Raw genomic sequence first — 17,957 nt, forward strand, 5'->3', positions numbered from 1 at the left:
GAAGAATATGTGTGAATGAGAGGGAGGATAGAGGAATGGTGAGGATGCAAGAAGTAGAGGTGGCGAAGATGGATGAGTTTAAATACTTGGGATCAATAGTTCAGAGTAATGGTGAGTGTGGAAGAGAGCTGAAGAAGACAGGCAGGATGGAGTGGGTGGAGAAGAGCATCAGGAGTGAGTTGTGATAGACAAGTACCAGTAAGAGTGAAAGGGAGGGTCTACAAGATGGTAGTGAGACCAGCTATGTTATATGGGTTGGAGACAGAGGCATTGACAAAAAGGCAGGAGTTTGAGCTGGATGTGGCAGAGTTAAAGATGTTAAGACTTGCACTGGGTGTGACGAGGGTGGACAGGATTAGAAATAAGTATATTAGAGGGTCAGCCCAGGTTGGTAGGTTTGGAGACAAAGCGATAGAGGCAAGATTACGTTAGTTTGGGCATGTGCTGAGGAGGGATGTTGAGTATATTGGGAAAAAGATGTTAAGGATGAAGCTACCAGGTAAGAGGAAAAGAGGAAGGCCTAAAATAAGGTTTATGGATGTGGTGAGAGAGGACATGCAGGTGGTTGGTGTGACAGAGCAAGATGCAGAGGACAGGAAGAAATGGAAACAGATGATCCGCTGTGGCGACCCCTAACAGGAACAGCCAAAAGAAGATGATAATTATTTATATAGCATATATCACGGACAGAAGTAGGTTAACATTAAGAAAGAGAGCTAGGAGCACAAGACCCAGGATAAAAAAGTGCCTGATCCTGTTAGGCATATTGGTGCTAGGACTAGAAAAGATGACAGTGTAGAATCCTCAAAATACGGAAACATTCCTACAATGAGGCCAGGCCATGCCCAGTGGGAGGATTGCCCCCTTGTTGTACAACTAAGTAGTAGTCTACAAAAATCACAAAAACTGATAGGCCAAAGAAGAGTCATAAAGACGATAAAGTGAACTATTGAGGATAAGAAAGAAATTATGTATTGTTACTATTCTGCAAAAAGTCCAGAATTTCCAGACATAAGATATACAAAACGATGAAGAGAGAAATTAGAGGAAAGAAAAATACTTCCATAGAAGTTGAAGTTATGGAGTGCCTGCAAAGTGAAAGAGTTGGTGCAGAAGGTTTAAAACAGGTTACATCACAGCATGATGGAGTGAGTCTCCAAAGTAAGGAGAAGCAGGAAGATAAGAAGACATCTGAAGAGGAAATATGGACATGGGAAAGAAAAAGAGATTTTATATGGTGTAGTATTTATGCAAAGGAGAAAGCAAAAGTAACTAATACAAAAGGAGTAGCACCAAAGATATTTGAAGAGAAATACAGGCAAAGGAATCAGATATGGAAAACTTTACAATGCAAAAAATATGAAGACATAAAGGAAAAGTAGAAAAGGAGATTAATAACAGAGAAGTAAAAATAAAAGAAACTGAAGTTATGAAATAGCTGCAAAGTGAAGGATTCAATGTAGAAAATTTAATTCAGAAAGCACCACAACAGGATAGAGCAATGGATATCCAAATTAAGGAGAAACCAACAGGAAGGAATTGGTCAGGTACCATATGAAGATATTTTGGAGCCTTCCATAGGAAACCAGTATAAATCTTCACTTGAAGCTAAACAGCAAGGAAAGGAATAGAAAACGGTGAAAACTCTGATGCGGTCAATGTTGAGGAGTGATAGGCCAGTGAGTTCCCATATGACAGAGCAATGGATGGCACAGGATGAAATTAAAGAGAATGTGAGAAGGATTACCTTTCTATAGAATGTCTGCAGGAAATGGAAAACAAGGCATGTGTCCTTAGTTTGGAAGAAAATGAGCTATGAGAAGAGCTGCTTGATTTAATAGATACTGTATAGATAGATATATTAAGATCAATGAAAGAAATAGACTGCAGAAGGTCAATAAAACACAAAAAGTCAGTAAAACACAAAAAGTCAGAAGTCTGATAAAACAAATGAACACAATAATTAGAACTGTCCATAGATATACATGCAATATAACAGAAGTAAACAAGATATATTACTGTGCAGCTAAATTAATAAAGGATAAGGTTCTACCACAAGAACACAAGGTTGTGAGAGAACGGAAGGGGAGAAAATTAATACCATCATGGAAGTATCGAACAGAAAAAACTATAAAGCAATTAAGACAAGAAGTGTCACTCTTAGAAGACTATAGAAAAGGGACTCTATCAACAAAAATACTAGGAAAGATAGATGTGATAAAAGCAATGTGCAGTATTAGAACAGACTAGGAGCTATCATGCACTATCGCAAATAAACTAAAGACACAAGTGGAAAAACTTAGAAGATACACAGATAAATATAAAGGAAAAGTATAAAATAAACAATTTATTGATGATTTAAAAAGGTTTTATTGAGAATGGGAAAACAAGGTAAAAAGAATTGAAAGACCACCAAAAAAAAAGAAGAAACATACATTTTGGAAAAGTATCTATGAAGATCCTGTGGAATATAACAAAAATGCTAAATGTATAGGATAAGTAAAAGAAAGAATAAGAAGTTTAAAGGTACAAGATATCTCTGCCTAACGTACAAAGCTATGTCAAATCCAGAGCTGTTGGACATGCTCCCCTTAAAGAAATCCCAATCCCTCTGAGCTACACGATCTAGGGACCTAAACCTTGTCACCACAATAAACAGAACATGCCGGAGGGATAAATTCCTGTCCCAGAGACTTCCCATAGTCTAGAATAAACTACCTATCTATATCAAACAAAGCTCCTCATTAGCACTATTCAAGAAAAATCTTGATGATTGAATGGGAAATAGGAAATTCACCCCGGGGATCACCTCTGTGGCTCTGCTCGACAGTGGCACAGGAAAATAATTTTCTTAGGTGACAAAAGCCAGGGCACCTTTGTTGGTTGGGCTTGTATAGGCCCCAGGGCCGATAGCCTAGTATCTACCTATGAACCTATGAACCTAGGATGACGTAACAGTCAGAGAGATTGAAACAAAGTTAAGAAAAGGCTCATTGGAAAATCCCAGGTCCAGATGTAGTACCTAACTTTTGGTTAAAAGTATTAACATCTTTGCACAAAGATTTAGCCATGAGTAAGAACTATTTATAAGTGCACACTGAATAGACACCAGCCTGGCTAACAACAGAAGAAACAATGCTCCTACTTAAGAGTGAACATGCGAGCTACCCTAAAAATTATAGACCAATAACTTGCTTTCCGACGATGTATTATCTATACATGAGAATTGATGCTGACAGAGTTTATAGTCATTTAGAAGAAAGCTCAATTATGGCAGTAGAATAACAGGGCAATAAAACAAAGCCACATGGAACAAAGGATCATTTGTTGTTAAATAAAGTCATAGTTGAGAACTGTAAAAAGGGGAAGAATCTAAGTATGGCATGGATTGACTACAAAAAAAAACATTTGATAGTATCCCACATTCGTGGATAAAAGAGTGCTTAAAAATGCATAAGAGACACCCTAAAGGACTAATTATTATCCCAGGGATAAATATCCAAAGGGGGATATTCCAGGATGATTCTCTGTCACTGTTACTATTCTGCCTTGCCCTTAACCTATTAAGCTGTTAACTTAACAGCTTAAGTAATGGCTATAATTTGGCTCCTAGAAAACAACAAAGTCTTCTCATCTTCTCTTTGTTGATAATTTAAAACTGTATAGCTCATCAGATGAGGAACTGAAAGCACAACTGCAGGTTGTCACACCTTTTTCATATGATATAAGAATGTCATTTGGTCTTGATAAATGTGCAAAAGTAACCTTTAAAGCAGGAAAACTTCAACACCAGGAAAAATTCAGTTTAGGACAAGAATGTGATATAAAAGAACTTGAGCAAGGGTTAGTGTATAAATATTTGGGAATTGATGAAGGATCAACAATAAAACATGAATAAATGCAAATAAAATTTAGTAAGAAATACTTTAGAAGACTTAAATTAATCCTGAAAACAGTGTTGACATCTAGGAACAAAATCCAAGTTATAAACCAATTTGTTCTTCCTGTTCTTACCGTTTTAGAGTGATTTACTGGCCCCAAAATGTATTGGATAGATTAGATAGGAAAACCAAATGATTTATAAAAAACAGTGTATACCAAGATGATATATTACCTTTTCCAAAAGAGGGATGGGCCTCCTTGAAACTGATTATATGTATAGATCTGCAATCCTGGGACTCCGCACATATCTGCTGACCTCACAAGACCCAAACGTAGTGAAAGGTTTGAAACATGAGGAGCATAAATCTAAGATGACGTCTCTGCTTAATCTAGCAGAAGCATATCAGAGTCAAGCAGGAATGGAAATCACACCAGAAGTAAATAAAAATCAAGCAGCAACTGAATGTGCCAAAAAAACAAAAGAAAGAATATAAGGTGAAGGACCAAATGAGAAGACAAGAAATGTGGAAAATACATACATATAGTTGCAAGTATAGAAAACTTCTGGAAGAACCTCATGTTGATCAGGAATGAACACAGGAGTGGTTAAGGAGAGGGGCATTCAAACCAAGAGATGAAAAGTTAATAATGGCGGCCCAAGACAGTGGTCTACGTACACGTTGGTTTACAAAGTCCATAGAACATGTGGAAGAAACAGACAAATATAGGTTTTGTAAAACTGAATTGGAAACAGTCGCACACCTCCTTGCTAGTTGTGACATACTAATGGTAGAAGGACTGTATACTGAAAGGCATAATAATGTGACAAGACTGTTGCACTGGGGATTGTGCAAACATTATGGTACTGAAGTGGCTGGAAACATGAGCCACAAAGCATTACAGAAAATGATGAAATTTATATTAGATGGGATCACCCATTACCAACAGTTCAAAAGATAGATACTAGAAAACTGGATATGGTGGTCCAAGAAAAGAAGATAAAAGTAGCATTGATCATTGAAATTGCCACACCCAGTGACTACAGTGTGTTGCATACAGAGAGACACAAAGCTATACAATATCAGGATCTGCAGGCAGAAATGAAAGCAATGTGGAAGAAAGATACCCAGACAGTTCCAATAGTAGTCAGAGCAACAGGTCTTATAAAAAAGAATCTACAATCGTATTTAGGTATGTTACCAATCCATGTAACCCCGAACGGATTGCAGGAGTCTTTATTGGGTGCACTGCGGGTGCTGCAAAGAGCACTTTTGGCTGACATCAAAGATTGAAACAATACTAATTTCATGACTTTTAATCATACTTTGACTTAGGAATGGGGTCCATTCCCATCATGGTATTGGAAATCCAAAAGATTTGGAGAAATTAAGAGCAAAATCAGGGAAGGTCTGTGAAATCAGGGACAGTGTCAGGTATGCATTACTCCTCAATGAGGTGAATAAAAGTGACTTACCCTGTTGCTGCTGCTGCTGTTTGATGACTGAAACAGAATTTATTGATCTTGTGTGGCATTACCAATGTTTCACAATGTACTGCTATTTGCTGAATGTGCGTGTGTGTGCATGTGTGTGTGTGTGTGTGTGTGTGTGTGTGTGTGTGTGTGTGTGTGTGTGCGTGTGTGTGCATGTGTGTAAAAATATCACTGATTGTTTATCTGTGCACAGACCCAATAATGCCAGGACACATGCACTATTCTTCAGGGTATCAGCAAAAAAATGCAGCTAACAAATAACAATATTGGTAAAGTAAGGTATAAAATATATCGCAGAACATTCAGACACTTAGATCTTCTAGAGGTCTGGTGGTCTCCACTACCCACACTGTATAAATGAATGCAGGGGACTCCCTTAATCATTTTTGACTGTGTGGGGACCCCACAAAAGCTGTTGCTGGTTGGAGAAACATGAGAAAAATGTATCAATTTTTCTGATTATGCTCTTTAACCTGAACAGGGCTGTGATATGACCCTGGTAGGATAAATCTGATAATGACCTCAGCTTTCAGCCATACCCATTCTAAAACCAGCCCTGCTCAGATGTGCATGTACAGAAACCTGTTGTATGTGATATGTGTGTGTGTGTGTGTGTGTGTGTGTGTGTGTGTGTGTGTGTGTGTGGGGGGGCTAGGAACTGTGTAGTTACTTCTTTAATTTTCATCACAGTCAAACCTTAGAGGTGTACACAGGAGGTCATTATACTTTGTGTTTGGGCTGAGGACAATGTGTTCATTGTTTCTTTTACTTTTCTCACAGACCTCTCAAATGTACAAAGAAGGTTACTACAGCTTGTGTAAGGGGTGTCTAGGAGCAAAAAAGTAGAATATGTTACTGTAATCATTATTTTTTTCACTTTCCTCACAAATACACATCAGGCACATATACAGGTGGCTGGCTTTGTGGGTTAGTGGTGAAGAGTGAGGAGGCATGCTAAGTATATGTGTGTCAGCAGTCACTTAAAATACATGACTGTGGCCATTTGAACCTCTACTTTCATACTAATTTAACACCAGAGAGATGCATAGGCAGTGACTGTCTTTTTTTTTTGGGGGGGGGGGTATTCCAGACAGGACCTGTATATCCTCACAACAATTGGCTTGTTAGTTTACTGTGAGCTACTATTTTCTCAAGTTGAAATTTTAAATTAAGCCTTGGGTACAATTTATGCTTTCATTGAAATTAAATAAACAAATAAGTCTGAAATTATTTTCTTATTCATGATTTTGATTAGGCCACCGTTGGATTATAAGGTTGGGAAATGGTCTATAATGCATCCCAGAACATTTATAACTCCTATGGCTTCTAGGGGGAAATGGCTTAATTGAGTTATTTTCTAAATGGTTATTTCCGTGCTGTCTTGGTCAGGAAAGGTGTGTTGAAAGGATGCAAGGAAAGCTAAAACAGAGCAGCAATACTGATTTTCTTTCTTTAATCATAATTTCTGTTCATGCCATCATTGGATGAAAAGGTTGTTTAAAAAGATAGAAAAAAACTTTAAAATGCACTTCAGAGAATATAGTAAGATATGGCTTCTTGAAAAAGCTGAAGGGTAAGGGAAATGTGAGAAAAGGAAGAAAAAAAGTAATGTGCATGGCATGGGGAGCCCAAGATGAGGAAAACAGAGGGGAGGGCTGGAGGACATGTGTGTGTGTGTGTGTGTGTGTGTGTGTGTGTGTGTGTGTGTGTGTGTGTGTGTGTGTGTGTGTGTGTAGGGGGGACAGAAACAGTAGGCAGTGCCTAGGGCACTATTTCACCAAGTCCAGAACTGTAGGTAGAGTTGTTGTAATCTATCATTGTTGAAACTAAATGCTAGCAACTTTAAATGTCCTTTTGTGAGATGGGCCAATGTAGTGTGGTACATAGGCTTGATGTAATGTAAGAGCATTGCAGCTACAGGTCAGTCTGTGCGTACTATTCCTAGAAGTCTGCAGCTTGAACTAAAAGGTTACTTGGGAGGGTTGGCAGTTGCAGGGTGAAACCTAGACTGGAAGTGCCTAGGGGGCTGCAAACATCACATTTGCTGGTTGCCCCCAAAATGCTGACAATGGTCCTGTCAGATATACTGCTACTTAAACCATGTTATAATAAAGATCAATACTGGATGATTGTAGACATCTGAGAGGAACATGGTGGTCACACTGATGTTGTGGGTATGAAATGGGAACTTTGGGAAAAAAAACAAGTAGAGAAAATGCTAAATATTTTAAAACTACAAGAACAATAATGAAAGCAGGACAAATTAGTAGATTATAGATGCAGAATACTGGACTGAAAAATTATTACTAAGTCACTAAATGTAACAATGTTTTGGGGAAAAAACAGCTTTGCAACTAGAAAAAGATTGTGGGGCAGTGCATCCTCATAGCTGACATGCAGATGAGAAAAATACAGCACTTTAATTGAGCCCAAGGTATCTGCTCACCAAGATGCTAAGTATACAGATTTAAAAAGAAAAAGAGAGGAGGCAATCTCTTCAATCAAGATTGGAAGTGCATATTCCATCTTCTAAAATTTATGAAATCTGTCAGTGTTGAATTAAGTGCAACTTGGGGCCTGAGTGGTTTACAAACCATGCGTCACCCCCCACACACACACACATATACATAAACAAGTTTTTGCACCATTCATACATCTGCATGTTCTTTTAAATTCGCTTTTCTGACTACTTTCTCTGACAGATCAGTTTGTTTTCCAGGCAGTTATTCTTCCCCTCCTAAAGAATGAAGATCTTGATATAATGACTTAGGAAGGTTTGTTTCAAATAAATAACTGGTGTCAAAATCATGGTCTTAGACTAAATGCCAAAAATGCATTACTGTATCTTTTGGGAAGTCATCTGCCCAGCAAACTACCACACTGAGAATACACCCCTAACAGTTGATCTAGTTGTTTGGGATTTCGGGACTTATGTGGAAAGTGACCTAACCTTTGACCAACATGTGTCTATTGTTGTAAGAAAGTCCTTCTATATTGCGCAGCTTATAAACAAAGGTAGATTAATGGATGTCATTCTCCCCTTTTACTTTGCCCTTGTTAGGCCAATCATTGAATATAATGCCCCCTTTGGCATGTGTCTATCCAGACACATGTAACAACTGGAACACACACAACAATACCTTATTAAAAGGATACAATGCCTAAACACCATGTCCTACATGGACCATCTCAAAGCTCTGTCACTATACTTGGTGTCCTACAGACTGCTAAGAGGTGACCTGTGTCTGGTATACAAGGCATCGTCTGACCGATTACTGATGGATTTACTGTACATCATCAATTCAAATGTCATCAGAAATACCCAGTCTAGGGGTGTGGCCAAGATGTGCTCTAATTAGCAGCAGTTCTTTTCTGTTCTACCACTTCAATTTTATTTTGATGACAGGATTTTTTGATTAAAACTATCCTAGGAGGATTTTATTTATTCACCAATAGATTCTTCTATACATATCCTAGGATAGTGTATAAAAATTTTGCTGAACTTTTCTTTTCCTGTTAAAATTACATTGGATAATTTTCTCTCATCACTGGACTTCAGAATGAGCTTCTCTAAAACTAATCATCAAGAAACAACTCTCAAAAAGGAATTACAGTTCCTGCTTTCTAACATCAAGGAGTTATCAGTGAAAATTGACAAAATGGACTTAGAATTAGACAACTTTAAGGAGAAATGCTCTAAACAAATGCAAGCTATACATGAGGATCTTTGGCAATAGAAATCACAAATTACTGGAATTGAACAAGCACTTAATGATATGGATAGCAGACTACCGGAAGGAGAAAAACAACACAGAAATTTTATTAAAACAATACTTTACTTCAATCAAAAGTTGATGAATTAGAAAACAGGTCACATAGAAATAATATTAGAATCAGACAATATTGATAGTAATAACTTGGTAAACTGTTTGACTTCTTGGCTGCATGAAGTTCTTAACCTTCCTGAAGCTATATCTTATAGCATTGAAAGAGGTCACAGATCATTAGTAACATTCAAAACTACTAAGAAAAACTTGACTAAATCTGTGATTGTAAGATTTCTCTCTTCTCATGACAAAGGAATGATCATAAAACAGCTTGGGCTAAGATTCCCATTAAAATAAAAGAAAACATTATTCGTTTTGACAATGATTATTCCCCAATGGTCATAGCTAAAAGGAAGCTCTTTTTGCCTTTAGTTAAAGAACCTAAAAAATGTCAAATAAAAACCCACATGGTGTTCCCGGCTAGACGAAAAATTTTCCTGCAAGATGGTTCAAAAATCTTTGAAGACTTATTAGATCAAATAAAATTCTTGACAAAATTGAAGAAATGGAATGGGCTGACACAAGTTTGAAAAGAATAGCTGACAATGGTTCATGGAAAATTTCTGATAAAAAAGAAGTTAAAAATTAATTATTATCTTCTTTTTTATTACGTACAGCTTTTGACTTGCTTATTGAGAATCATGAATTATTTCACTGTTGTTTATCTTATATGGAGCTTAATCTACGGACTTGAAACTCAGATGAGCTTTTTAAGATGCTGTGCTGTTTAAGTATACAATAATTATCTACTCAAGGGGGAAATGAATATCCTATAAAAGGGAATGTTTATACTATATGTTAATTGATAGTTTGACATATTGATTCTCTTTAATTTAGTTTTACATTTAATTTAATGATTTATGTGTTTTAATATGTGGTTTTGTTGTAAAATGCTGCTTTTAATTTGGTTAGTTGCTGACAGGCTTAGTTTTGCGGCATAGAAATCCATGGCTCTTTTCAACTTTAATTAACAGCGTGAGGTGCTCCTGTATTTAAAAACTGATAAATACACTTACAGTTTCCTGCTAGAACTGTTGGGTCTCCCTTCTCTTCATTTTAAGCTCTGGAAAGCTTGTCCCGAGCCATCAGGATGCTGGACAGCTTATTTAAGCATCATTGTCATGCAATTTGACTCTTCATGAACTCTGAACTTTGTATTGACATCACTTCAACAGGAAAGAACATTACAATGCCATCAGAATCTCCAAAAGGATTATAACCATTACAATTACAAAAGGACTAGAAAAGCTCTAATATGCACAGTAATTATCTCTTTTCTTCTTATTTATTTACATAATTTATTTTCAGGAAACTGAATTAATAAGTTTAAAAAATTTGTAAAAGTGCTATGAATACTTTAAATCATTTCTAGCTAGAAAGGCTTATAAAAAAGCCTGGTTAGGTTTACTTTTAAAAAAGAAGAGGAAATATTTTAATGTGAACTTATGGAATAACTGTATTTATTTATACCATTCCCAGACTATCAATAGGATCCTGGATAAAATATGCTCCATTTAGTCTGGACTTTGAATTTGTGAATGTGTATATATGCATAAGTACAGGCTATGTGTAACATTTATGTTAAACTCAGAAAACAGTGGTATGCAGTCTAAAGAGTCTTCACGAGTGTTACTCTGATGAGGTCCATGCCCTAAATTTGGTTCTGTCTTGTGGTTCTGGCTATTAAATAGCATCATGTAACATATTACAATAAAATACATGTGTGTTTAAACACCATGGTGAGCATGTGTATGCAAATTATATGGTGAAGTGAGAGTTCTATGGTCTGTAGGATACAGTGACCACCTGAGTGTATTTTTATGGGGATCAAAGATATTAATTCAATACAAGTTTATAGAATTATGATATCAAATGGTGTCTTATAGCTTAGTGTAACAAAATGGGTGTTTCTTTGGAATCCACTTAGCTAAGCCTTTTGTTTTTTGGAACTACTATCTGTGTTACATCAAACTTGTAGATATAGAGGGAGATAATTTTAGATATGAAATTTACATACATCTTTGTTAAAATTTGATGTTGTTTGAAGTCACACTTTTTTCATTTATACTTTGTTTATTTTTTAATAAGTGTCTTTATAAGGCTACATTTTTCATTTACTTTTGACGTCAGTCTAACCATACTACTTTAGTAATATGCCAAACTGGTATATTCACTGACATACCCTACACCTCATTAATATGCATGTATGTGAATTTATTGTAGTAAACTACCAAATACTTTGTATATGATGGGAATGGGCAGTCAAAAGATACTATAACTGTGTTTGTTTGTATTATGCCTAATGATTTATCTTGCCCACACACACACACACACACACACACACACACACACACACACACACAGATGTTTACACATACTTTGTCCTTAGCCACATATAAAAGAATTTGTATATATGTGATTTATACATATATAATGTCTGTGTAACATGTGCATACATTTCATGAATAGAGTGAGTTTATAAAAGAAATAAGGAAAATAATGCATGGAAAAGAGGAAAAGGCTTAAGTACAGTGGATATAAAAAGTTTACACACATGTGAAAATGCCAGGTTTTTCTGATATAAAAAACGAGACCATGACAAATCATTTCAAAACTTTTCCCACCTTTAATGTGACCTATAACCTGTACAATTCAATTGAAAAGCAAACAAATCTGTTAGGGGAAAAATATAAAAAATAAAAAACATACAATAAGCAGGTTGCATAAGTGTGCACACCCTTAAACTAATACTTTATTGAAGCACCTTTTGATTTAATTACAGCATTCAGTCTTCTTGGGTACACACCTGCCATCAATTAAAGAGACTCTGATTAACCCCAAATAAAGTTCAGCTGTCCTAGTAGGATTTTCCTGACATTTACTCAGTTGCCTGCTACAGCAAAAGCCATGGTTCGCAGTGAGCTTGCAAAGCATCAAAGAGATCGCATTGTTGAAAGGTATCAGTCAGAAAGGTACAAACAATTTTCCACAGCATTGGATATACCATGGTCCACAGTGAAGAAAGTGATCAAAAAGTGGAGAAAATATGGGACAACAGTGACGTTGCAAAGAACTGGACGTCCCTCCAAAATTGATGAAAAGACAAGATGAAAACTGGTCAGGAAGGCTGCCAAGAGACCTACAGCAACACTGAAGCAGCTGCAGGAATTTCTGACAAGTACTAGTTGTGTCCTACATGTGACAACAATCTCCCGTATTCTCCATATGTGTGGGCTATGAGGTAGGGTTGCAAGACAGAAGCCTTTTCTTACACAGAAAAACATCCAGGCCCAGCTAAAATTTGCAAAACAATACATCAAGTCTTCCAAAAAAAATCTGGGAATATGTGTTATGGTCTGATGAAATCAAAGATGAACTTTTTGGTCACAATTCCAACAGGTACATTTGGCACAAAAACAAAACTTTGCATCACCAAAAAAACACTATCCCCACGGTGAAGCATGGTGGTGGCAATATCATGATTTTGGGTTGCTTTTCTTCAGCTGGAACTGGGGCTATAATCAAGGTGGGGGGGGGGGGAATTATGAACAGTCCAAATACCAGTCACTTTTGGCCCAAAACCTTCAGGCATCTGCTAGAAAGATGAAGATGAAGAGCAATTTCACCTTTCAACATGACAATGACCCCAAGCATACACCCAAATCAACAAAAGAATGGCTTCACCAGAAGAAAATGAAAGTTCTGGAATGCTCCAGCCACAGCCAAGACCTAAATCCAATAGAAAATCTGTGAGGTGACCTGAAGAGGGCTGTGCACAAGAGATGCCCTTGCACTCTGACAGATTTGGAGCGCTTTTGCAAGGAAGAGTAGGCAAATATTGCGAAGTCAAGATGTGCTATGCTGATAGACTCCTACCCAAGAAGTCTGAATACTGTAATTAAATCAAAAGGTGCTTCAACAGAGTATTAGTTTAAGGGTGTGCACACTTATGCAACCAACTTATTGTACATTTTTTATTTTTATATTTTTTCCTTAACAGATTTGTTTGTTTTTCAATTGAATTGTACAGGTTATAGGTTACATTAAAGGTGGGAAAAGTTTTGAAATTATTTATTGTGGTCTCATTTTTTTATATCACAAAAACCTGGCTTTTTTATAGGGGTGTGCAAACTTTTTATATCCAGTGTAAATATATAAAGTATTGCAATTCAAGGATAGAGTATAAGTTTATCTTTTTGTATTAAAATTCACTAAAATGCAATGTTCTCCATTATAAATATTAAGATGGTTATTTTATAATACAGCTGAGGTATTTAAAAAAATATACGTGATTTGAATTATTAATTGCATATAGGAATATATTAGTTGAATATGAATTATAGAGTCCAGGTCTTATAGCTTTTCTAATGTCATAAAAACTATTTGATAGTTTTTCTTGATAGATACTCATTATTATGATTGCTTTGCCAAATGGTATGCTATTGTTACACTGTTTATTGATTTTCTTTAATCTTCTTGATTTCAATGCAAAATGATCTAATTTATGAATTCCTTGTTATAGTTCTCTAAATAATTTGGTTGAAACACAATGTGAGACATTTACACTTAATCTGAGGGTTTTTTTTGGCAATTTAATGTTTTATAAAAGTTGATGAGAACTTTTTAATTGCCTGTTATAAAAACATTCTCAAATATAATACTTATGATGGCAGTAGCTGAATAGCTGTTATTAGACAGGTGGTTAATTCGGGTAGTGAATGCTACTCAAATTGGGAGTTCCTAACTCCAGAAAGGGTTTGGGTAAATACAGTTCTAAATATTTACATTTTCATTGTTTTTACAACCGTTACAGACGTTCACTGTGTTCTTGTACTCAAATGTGATTACAAGTTGGACTTCATTTGAATTAATGTTCCCTATTAGCTGCAGTGTACCTGATGAGATTCTACACATGATCTCCCCACAAGGAATATTAATGGTCAACTTATATCCAATTGATATAAATAGCCTTATATGTTCCTTTTAAAAGGTATTTCAATCAATATTGATGGTTTAAACAACCCATGCAAGAGGGGAAGTTTACTTAAATACCTTATATTACATAAATTACATTTAATTTTCCTGCAAGAAATACATTTAATAAACAAAGATATAACCAAACTTAATACTAAGTCCTATACAGTACTATCAAGCTTAGAACATTCTCAAAAGAAAAGAGGAGTAGCTATACCATGGAGTAATACAATACCTCTTATTAAAATAATAGAAGTCTGTAAAGATGATAAAGGAATGTTTTCCTCTGTCACAATTAAAATGAACAAAAATATTTACACTTATAAATATTTATTGGTTACCAGGAATTGGGGTGAATACAGTTAAACAGCATTTAAATCAGATTGTCCATTTATCCAAAGTTAGGATTTTAATAGCAGGGGACTTTAACTGCATGTTAAATGACAAGGACACTAGCTAAGAGTAAAAGGAGGATTTCAGTGTCAGCTAAGTTGTTAAAGGATTTTATTGACTTATATCTTTTGAATGATATCAACAATTTTGCTGAACCAAACTCACAATTTTTTACCTCCTATTCTCATAGACATAATACTCATTCTAGAATAGACAGAGTTCTTATCTCTAAAGAGCTGACTAAGAGTTTAACTAAATCAAACCTAACGACAGAGGAGATAAAGATAAAAATTAAAAGGAAAAAGAAATCCTCTCATTCAACAATAAATATTTGGAGATTTTAAATCATAAAACTATGATTATCTTAGAGAAATTTAAATTTATATACTTTTCTACTAATCCTAGATCTTTAAATATATTGGCCAACAAAACTAAAAGACTTAGTAAACTCAATCATATTAATAAGATTTACTCTTCTAAAAAAAGAAAGGTGGTTTCTGATCTACAGAATATTCTAACAGATTTATTATTAATATTATTATATTATTATAATATAATTATAATATTATTATTAATGTATTCTATTAGAGATTTTTTTCTCAGTATTAACCAGAAATCTCTGACTGCAGATTCAAAAGAAGAGATCAAAGACTTCATCACTAAATACACAAAAAATAGACTATCAGAAGAACAACTATTCTTATAGATAAACCTATTTCTTTCATTTACCTTCAAAACAAAATAAAGCACCCAGTAATGATGACATTATTCTAGAAATGCATAAGATTTTGCCCAAAATAATATTACATTTACTTCATAAACTTTTTACGATTTCTTAAAACGGCATCACTACTCCACCTTCTTGGAAATATACCTTTAAATTTCCTATAGTGAAATCTAACAAAGACCCCACAAATTGTTCTTCATATAGATCAATTTCTCTATTAAATATCAGTTATAAAATGTTTATCAAAAATGTAAAGCACGGACACATCCAAGGTTGGAATAAAAACAAGAACTTTACTGTGCATAAACACAAGTGCTTTCACTTATCGCTTCTTTAGGTGTAAAAACAGCACAATGAAAACACACCCTTTAAATACACTAATAAAATCACATGACCAAGACTTATTGAATCTAATATCACAATTAAAGAAATACATACGATAGAAAACACAGCATAAAAACAGATGAAAATATATGAAAAATATATAAAAAACAATTTATATAGATTCATCAATTAACGCTTTACAAATGTGGACTTGAGTTTTGGTCTAAGGAGAACACATTCATTAAGCCCACAGCCTGCATCTCCCCTCATCCTGACAATCCATTTTGCCTCCAATTCCTCAGTTCTTAAATGTATATCTCCTAACCTTACATCCTCCACTATTCTCCCAATAGCTATAAACTTAAACCTATGTGTGGAATTAGTTTTAAGCACATGCTTAGCTAGAGCATTAGTTTTATTATGCTTAGAAATATTATAAATATGCTCTTTGATTCGTTCTTTGAACAATCTATCAGTTTTGCCTATGTAAAAATTTTTGCACACAATACAGTATGCAAGATACACTGTGTGCTCACTATTATAAGTGGCAGATACATTAAAGGTGTATTCTTTCATTTGGTCAGGATGAAAACACTTTCCACTAGTGTCAAAGTACTGACATGGCCACGTACCAATTATTTCTCTATTAATAGCTGCAGACTTGGTATAACATAACCTCCATCTCAATGACTTGCTGTTTCTGAACATAAATCTTGGTGTACTGTCTAAATATGGCAATAATTCAGAGTCAGTAGTAAGGATACTCCAGTGTTTGTTGACTATATTCATATAGTCTCAAACATCTGCTGTATAGCACATAGGGACCCTCAATTTAACATCAGTTTCCTTGAATCACTTAAAGCTTTCTAGATTCCTTCTTTTAGCTGAATAGTGTGGCTGAGCAAATGTATTCCTCTTTTGTGAAATATCCCTAACATTAGATAGAACCATATCATTCTCATATCCCCTCTCATGTAAATTTCTCACAACTGTTTCCAAGTGAGAAGTAAAATCAATATCACTAACATTCAGACGTGAGACCCTATAAGTTTGGTTACGGACCACATTTTTAAAGACATGTGGGGGATGTGCACTATCTCTGTATAATAAATGATTGACATAACACTATTTCCTATATAGTCTGGTGTAAATCCCTGTAGCTTCATCTCTGATAATAGTAATGTCAATAAAATGAATTGCATTTCTAGAGCATTCATAAGTAAACCTCAGGAAGAGTGTGGAGCCATTCAGATATTCAATAAACTCAGCAAATAATTCAGCAGTGCCCCCCCCCCCAACAGGATGAAAAGATCATCCACAAATCTCCTGTAAAATGAAACATAATTTTTGTATGGTTCTTGTAACACATGATGCATTTCCCAATCTACCAATACAGCATTGGAGTAGCTATTGGCACAAGATGTGCCCATAGCCATGCCATTACATTGTCTAAAGTATTGCTGTTCAAACACAAATATATTATGATTCAATACAATTTCTAACAACCTTACTATCAAGGTAATTTTACTTGAATCATAAGCTGAATACTCACTGAGAAATTACTGTACTCTTATAATCCCTTCAGAATTGGGTATAACAGTGAAAAGAGATAGCACGTCCATATTGACAATCATACCATTCACTGACCCACATTCCTCAATAAAATGGTACAAATCACTAAGGAAATGTTCAGTATCCTTAAGTACATGACATATTTTGTCAAGAACTGGCCTCAGATGTTTCTGTACAAAAATATAAATTGTTTCAGTGCTCCAATTCCTCCCTGAAACAATAGGCCTAAGAGCCGGATTTAAACAATCTTTATGAATTTTTGGGAGTCCTTATATTTGCGGTACAGTGGGCTTACTCATAAAGAAATAAGAAAACAATGCTTCATCTATCAATTCCATGTCTAAAAGACATTTCAATAAAATCTCAACATCATAAATAATCAATTTAGTTTGTGGCAGTGTAATTTTTTCATAGAACAAAGTATCAGCTAACATAATACACATTCTTTCTATGTACCAACTATGATCCAATACCACCAAAGGCCCTCCCTTGTCTGCAGGTCTAATAATAATACTATCATTCATCTCAAGACCTCTTAAGGCTTCTTTTTCCATCCTATTCAAATTAAAAAATTTTCGGTTATGTTGGTACTTCTGTTGTTTGAATTTTAAATCATATATATCCTGTATACATAATTTCTCAAACGCTGTAATCAAGCCATTAACTTTAGGAACATATGCACTTGGTCTCCTAAAATTACTGCTGTCATGTTCATTAACACAATTATTTCCATCACCAGGCTTACAATACATTAATTTAAGCATCA

The sequence above is a fragment of the Protopterus annectens genome, chromosome 12.part0 (assembly GCF_019279795.1).
Source record: "Protopterus annectens isolate FY-2018-M chromosome 12.part0, PAN1.0, whole genome shotgun sequence".
In the NCBI taxonomy this organism is placed as follows: domain Eukaryota; kingdom Metazoa; phylum Chordata; order Ceratodontiformes; family Protopteridae; genus Protopterus; species Protopterus annectens.